Source organism: Neolamprologus brichardi, chromosome 2 (assembly GCF_056152115.1).
Source record: "Neolamprologus brichardi isolate AB-2024 chromosome 2, ASM5615211v1, whole genome shotgun sequence".
In the NCBI taxonomy this organism is placed as follows: Eukaryota; Metazoa; Chordata; class Actinopteri; order Cichliformes; family Cichlidae; genus Neolamprologus; species Neolamprologus brichardi.
The window spans coordinates 8149427-8156866 of NC_142105.1; positions in this window are offsets into that span (position 1 = coordinate 8149427).

Below are 7440 nucleotides of genomic sequence, written 5' to 3' on the forward strand. Positions count from 1 at the left end.
TATATGTAGCTTCCTCCTTAAGTATAATACAATAAAGGGAGGAATCAACATGGAGTGTTGTATTCAGGGTTGCTATCGCTGGCTGCTAGAGCACCTTTACTGTGCCTTTAGTGTGGACATCAAGTTTTTAAAAAGATCTTAATTTCTTTGAGGTTCTGGTCAGACTCAGTTCTATGTGTGTAAATGGCAACAGATTTGTGATTTCAAAGATTTATGTCAATTGTAAATGTGTTTATACAATGAACACTAGCGTTAGTGTTCATTGTATAAACACAAAGAGAATGCTGGTAATTACCAACTTGAGCCAATTCAATCAGATACTGAGACTGACTCTCTTCTTGCTGTTGTAATGTATCAAAGTCACTTCGAAGATAGCATCTGGTACACATTGTTGAAGCAATCATTTCAAAGGAATTACATTGTAAGTTCATTGCACGTAGTCTTCTTCAAACCACTGTTTTCCCTGCTGACTGTAGCATAAGCAAACTCCACACTAGAAAATAAAATAATAAGAACTGTGTATCCCTGGTTGCCACAGCTGTTTTTGCGTGTGTGCTAAAGGGAACATAATATCTTCTTACGACCTACCTTACTTCAGTGTTTTATTTCCATCATCCATTCACTGTGATTTGTCTGTGGAAGAGTTATGGTACCATTACTATACAAATGTTTCATCGCAGATGAAAATAAAAATGCAGCTCTTGGTGGATCCTTTCACTTCACAGCAGCTTGAGTTTAAAATTTACCTTCTAACATTTAACTTACCTTAACTTACTATTTGACTTTTTTCTGTGTTACTATATCTGTTAAACCACTTGCTAGGCAACTGACAGCACTGTTAGTGCTTACTGTTGCATGAGTTAGAATAATTAATGTGCTGGAATAACAGGAATCACAGGCACCTGTGATGAAAGCAGTCCGGAGGTGCACAAGAAGATGACCTTGGAGGGAAGATTTCCAAATTTAAACGTATGTGCATGAGAACACTCAATACATCTATACATGCATCTTTAACTTTTTTACTCCCAGACGATCTCAAACTAATAAACAATACTTACAGCACAGACTGGATATAACGAAAGGATGGCATCACAGTTTCAGATGCAATACTGTGCAATCATGAATCCACATTATCTTCTACAGCTCCTGTGTTGGTTTGTACATGTCTGAGAAGCCGAAGAAGTCCTAATAGCAGACTGTAGATTTTAGCAGCTGAATAAAAGTGCTCAAATGTAATCCAGACCCTGGATCAGAGCTCCGAGGAGGCTACAGTTTCTGTTTCTTTCTTTTTTTTAACTTCTTGATTATAGGAAACCTTCCACAACTCCCCTTGCATGCCAGTGTGAAAGCAAAGAGGCTGTTGCTGCACTGCAGTCAGTCTCAGTGGGATAGGGGGCCAATGGTGGTAAAAATAAAATGTTTGACCAGAGCTGACTCATTCTGGCTGATTCCCAGAAGACGACAGAACTAGACCTGGTGCCCAAGAAAAAGGGCTAAATGAGAAAATAACAAGGCAGAATTTTAAGCATTTAACGTATTGTCAGAGGACTTAAAATGTAAAAATGTATAACTTATTTATTATTTAATTTGAAATATATAATTTTAGTTACCAGTGTGTGGTATAAAGGAGTAAAAGCCTTGTGATAAAAGCTTAAGATCAACACAGAGAGTAGCCAAGACTGTTTACCACAGAGTTACACCATGATGACTTTTTCCCCCCAAGCAAAAATAAAAGTGATCAATGTGGAACACAGTGCAGGTTTGCCTTTCCCTGCTATGCTCTCATTTGGTATTAATAGAAATGATCAATATTTAATGAAGGTCTGTGTGGGTTTTCAGGGAACTTGTGCGAGGCACAGGTGTACAAGAGAAAGTTATAAGTGCTGTATTTATTATTTCAATACATCACGAAGGAGGGAAAAGTTCTCAAAGTGTCATGGTCCAGGTGAGTACGGGCTCCACCTTCAGGCAGAGACGCCAGTCAGCTTCCACACCTGGTTCCAATCAAGTCACCAGCATATAAGACCAGCATTCACAACAGACTTCTGCCAGATCTTCTGCTAACTCACGACCCACCTGGCAGTCACACTTCCCAAGCTAAACTACTCACCTGGACGCTGGTTCTGTCATCTGGTTGCTTCCTTTCCATCATTGGACTACACCTGCCTGCCTCCCTGCCAAGTGCCTCACTCCAAGTATATTCTGGATCCTCTCTGGACACTCCTCACCCAGAACTCCTTGGACACCCCCTCCTCGCATGACACTTTAACCTGCAACACGTAAGCCCTAACCACCATAGTCTAATCCTTCAGCTGTGATTCACTAGACTGCCACTGACTACTTGTCTCCTCTCATTATAGTGACTGCGTACCTCCATCCAAGCCGCTGCCCCTTTTTCCATTCCCAGGATCCATCCATGAAATCTAGCACCTAGTCATAGCACTCAGTTTCATGTTCATAGTTTGGCCTCATAGTTCTCAGTTCATAGCTTCCACAGTTCATAGCATTCGTAGTTTCCTGCTTTGTAAGTTAACTAGGCACTGTAAATAAAGCACTGTGTTCACGCCCGTTTTGCCTCCCTCTGTGTCTGCATTTGAGTCCACACCCACAGCCTGGGCCTCTCGGCCGTTACACAAAGATCATCAAATGCTGTTGAAAATGTTGTTTGGTCTGTTTAAACCACAGCCTTAAGCTGCTGTTTTAGGACACAGTTCAATTTACCACTTGATTAATGGGAAAATGTCCAAAACATTTAGATGAGAATCCTAAATCGATCAAACTGAAGTCAGAAGAATCTGAGGCCAAAATGCACAACATCATTTTTTCGGGCCCAAACATATAAAATATGCAATAATTACTGACTAGAAGCGAACACTGCATCGTGTTTCAAAGGTGTTCAAATGCATTAACACCTGTAAGCTTGACATTTTAAAGTGCAGACATCTGATGAAGAGTGCAGTGCTCACAGCATCACCTTGCGGATGGCGATAATTTCGTACACTTTGACTTTCAATTCTTATTTGTTGCACTTGTCAGATCCACCTCACCGAGCAAAACATCCAGGCAGACAAAATGGAAGACTGGAAACACAATGTGCAGACAGTAAATGGGCACATCATTTTATCTCAAGGCTGAAAGTAAGCAGGGATATGAAAAATACTGGACAAGGATCAGCAAAGAGCATTTCCTTAGAAATACTTTCTTAGAAATGGCTTTCACCAAGACAAATTTCACATCTTTCATTATTGGCGTATTTTTTAAGGTGGTTTTGTATACTTGACAAAATGTAATGTTACATTTGAGATTAACTATCAGTTATTTGACTGTTAAATAAATTAAAATGTGATTAAATTAAACAGCTTAACTCAGACATGAGTTAAAGCAAATCCATCTATATGAAAGAAAAATGTCCTTTAAGCCCTTAAGACTGGTTACCACTTCCAGTTCACAGATTAATTATAATTTATTAATTTTTCTATAACCAAATAATTAATTACAATGGAAAAAGCCAAAAGCTAAATGAGCAAATTATCATTTTTAGGTGGCAGCTTTCTGAGGAGTATAATGTGGAGGAGGTTCAACATAACCAGGCTTTCTTTGTTTAGCTGGTTTGACGAAACCTAAAGCCCAAGTCAGAGATAAAAAGAGTCACGATGGTTGTTATCAACTTTCAAACATTGCAAACATTAGATGAAGCCCAAGACTACCCGGTGAAGACAATGAAATGGAACAAGAGTCCGTTAAACAGCTGTATTGATGTCTCCGTTTGAAAATGCTAAAAACAGAGGTAGGAGGACAGTTTGTACTGGATCCAGACTGATCCACAAACATGTACTAAAATGTCCGACAAACATGACTAAGCACCTTTGTCAGAAACACTTCTTAATTATTTTGCTTGCTGACTTGTTACTGTAATAGTTCAGTTAAAAGATGACCTAAGAAGACGCCTGGAGCCAGAGTAAAATTCAAAATCCTAATCTTAAATTGTCAGGCAGAGTAAGCACACTTATCAGGTGAGGAGCAGGCAAAAGGCTAGAAAACAGTCCACAAGGAAGAAATGCAAACTAGGAAAATAAAAAATGAAACTAAAACACAAAGAATACAATCATGGAAGCTGAACGGTAATAAAAACATGGAACGATACCTCTGGGTCACTTCACAAGTAGTCCTAGTCTGTCTGTGATTCTGATAACTGATATCAGATAACGAAACAGTTAGAGGTGTGATGCTGCCACCTCACCAGTGTTGGGGAGTAACGGAATACATGTACCTCCGTTACGTATTTAAAATACAAAATATGAGTAACTGTATTCCGTTACAGTTACCATTTAAAAAGGTGGTATTTAGAATACAGTTACTTTGTTGAAATAAATGGATTACATGGCGGTACTTCCCTGTTTCATATTGTGGCGGGTCAGGCCTGTTTGGGTTTTGTTTGACAGCTACGTTCTGTTGTTCCAGGCGGCAGCGTTACGGTTGCCATGGTTACAGGGTGACGCTCTCTCTCTGCGTGTTTCCTGGGTGAGAGAGGCATTTTTGTTGTTGTTGTGCTAAGCTAATAGGCAGAATGCTACAGGTATAGCTCTAAAGAATATAGCATCATGGGCAGTGTAGTCCGTGCTGCAGGGAGAATGGACTGCCATACCCGTTATGTGTCTGTGAGCGCGAGGAGGGAGAAAAAGGAAAAGTACGAGCTGTCATCGAGCAAAAACGGGAGCTGGAAGCATGTAAATATAATAATAACCACTGCAGCCAAGAAGAGTGCCTGACGAGCCCAGTTGTAAGTAAGCTATTAAGACTCGACTGTACACCGTGTTCGTGTTTTCCTCTGAAAACAATAAGTTCTGTTGGAGCAGCCTTTCAACGCCTCTCTCTGTCTCTCGCTAGCAAAGTTGACCCAGACAACAAAGTAAAGCTAGTTTTCGGCTACGAGCCCAACACAGAACCCACCGTATTAGCCAGAGGTCCCTTTACTACAGTTCGGAGCCGCGGACCTTCAGTAACAGTAATAAATCACAGCAATAGTACATTCATGTAGTTGTAAACAGCATGATAATATATTAAGTAATCCAAAGTATTCAGAATACGTTACTCTCATTGAGTAACGTAACGGAATACGTTACAGAATACATTTTGGGGCATGTATTCTGTAATCTGTAATGGAATACATTTTAAAAGTAACCTTCCCAACACTGCACCTCACAGCAAGAAGCTTCTTTACTTGAATCTCCTGGTTGGCCTTTACTCGAGTTTTCTACCACAGTCCAAATTGTTAGTTTGGCTGCTGATTTGAACTGGCTTTAAGTATAGACGTGCGAGTGTGTGATGGTCTTTTCCTGTGTGTTAGCCTGCGCCCTTCTGTACTATGATGTTAGGTAAGCTCCAGCTGACTGCAAACCTACATTTAACAAGCAGTAAAAAACTTTAACTGTGTCCCAGCTCACTGTTTTGCATGATTTGCAGTTGTCTTCGTGAGCTTGTAGTCTGAATCATTGGTACGTTAAGATCCAAAGTACACAGTAATTTTCAATGTTTCTCTATTCTGAGACAATAAAAATAGTGTCTGACGCACACACTGCAACGGGCGGAGGCAAATATTCTTCCTCATTAAATTCATTAGGAGTCTAAAGGTCACAGAGGCCATCATCACGCAGGCTTTAGGTGATTTGGGCAGAAGGGTGAAATCTTGTTATATCTCCTAATGAGCAGAGAATAGCACCAACAGCACCACAACACATGACAATGTTGAGGGCCAGTCTGGAACCTTGTTTTGGTGACATTCTTGTCCCTGCTCAGGCTTCAGAAGTAAGGACAAGGTTGGGGACAGCAAAAGTGTACAGGGACGCTCTCACCCGAGCCACCTCCTTCCTCTGCTCGTTTTTCCCCAGTGAGTCAGCCAACTGACAGCGAGTACAGGCGGCTAATGAGGGCAAAGCTCACTCACTGTGACTCCCGGCTTATTGTGAAGGTCGCTGTCATTACCAGAGCACACACTGAAATAAGTGAGAGAGATGCGGGTTGAGGAAAAGTGATTAATTGTCACACCACTTTCAAGGACAGATACGAAAATCTGCTTTTGCTTCGCCATGATTAATACAGAATCGGTGTTAGGAGCTGTCCAGGCTCTTTCATTTTTAAGTTATTTACAGTGTATTGGTTGAAGTGTTTTTCATATATTATTTCTTAGCAGATAAAAGGTAATCGTACCTGTGCTGAGTGTTGACAGGGCATTCTGTAGAGCATTTTAATGTTCTTTACAGTATGACAGAACTGAAAAGCTTGCTTTGTCAGACCGACTAATGCATGCCATTAGCAGAGAAATGAAAAGCAGGAGACCAGATGAAATAAAACAACAAACCCGAAAGCACACAAAGCCACATAAAAAGGCTGCAAATACTGAAGCTTTTTAAGACACTGTGCATTGGATGTGTCATTTGATACAGGGGATTAATTAGTTAACCTGCTGAATTATAATGAGCTTAGCTATCACACAGTTGCTTTTTAACTTCACCTTCTCATCTAACCAAATATATCCAAATTGCATTGTTTAAAAAAAAAAGAAGTGATCCTGTGATCCTGCTCATGTTATGTTTTTTGATACCTTAAAGTCATAAACAAGGTAAAAAAAAAATGCTGGTAAGTCCATTCATTGTCAATGAATCGAATGAAAACCAACTTGGTCCTCCTAAGAATTGGATTGGATTCCTCTGCACTACAGAACTCCTTGATTAATTAATTCTAATTGTACTAAATAATAAATAAATTGCACAATATATTTTAAGCATTACATTCCAAAAAATGCCTGGTGTAGCAAATATGGTATGATACAAGTTTAAACTCATATGCAAATTTACACTTATTTTTTAAAATTGTCAGAAGCTTTAAAAGGAGAGGGTAAATTAAACAAACAAAAAATTCCCCAAAAAAACAAACATTTTCTGGATATTATTCCAGGGTTTAGGCTTAAAACGGTTCAAGAAACAGATGCAGCTAAACAAAAGTGCATATCTTTAATTTTAAGATTTAAACGGAAGAGATAAGGAGGTCATGTTTTTACACATCTGTATGACTGTCACAATGCAGCCCTGTTTTTCTTTTTTCACGTATCTTTCTTTCCTGATTTAGTGTTGAGTTTAACTTATGGTTTAATAATAACCTGATGATCAAGTTTATTTTTGTTGCTCATTCTGATTGGAAGATGAGTGAAGTTGTAAGTCTCATCTCTTAAAGTCAAGTTTAATAAGTTTGTTAGTGGTTTTTCTTTGCATTACACTCTTCACTCTTCACCAGCTGATTACACAGACAGCTCTGCTGCCTGGGCAGAAGCCTGTAATCCCAGAGGATCTGAGGAGGTAACAACTTGTTTTCAGAGCTTTGTGCTATTCCAGCAATCATCATGCGGAGTGTGAGGTGTTGGGCAATGGTAGAGATGGACTGAAC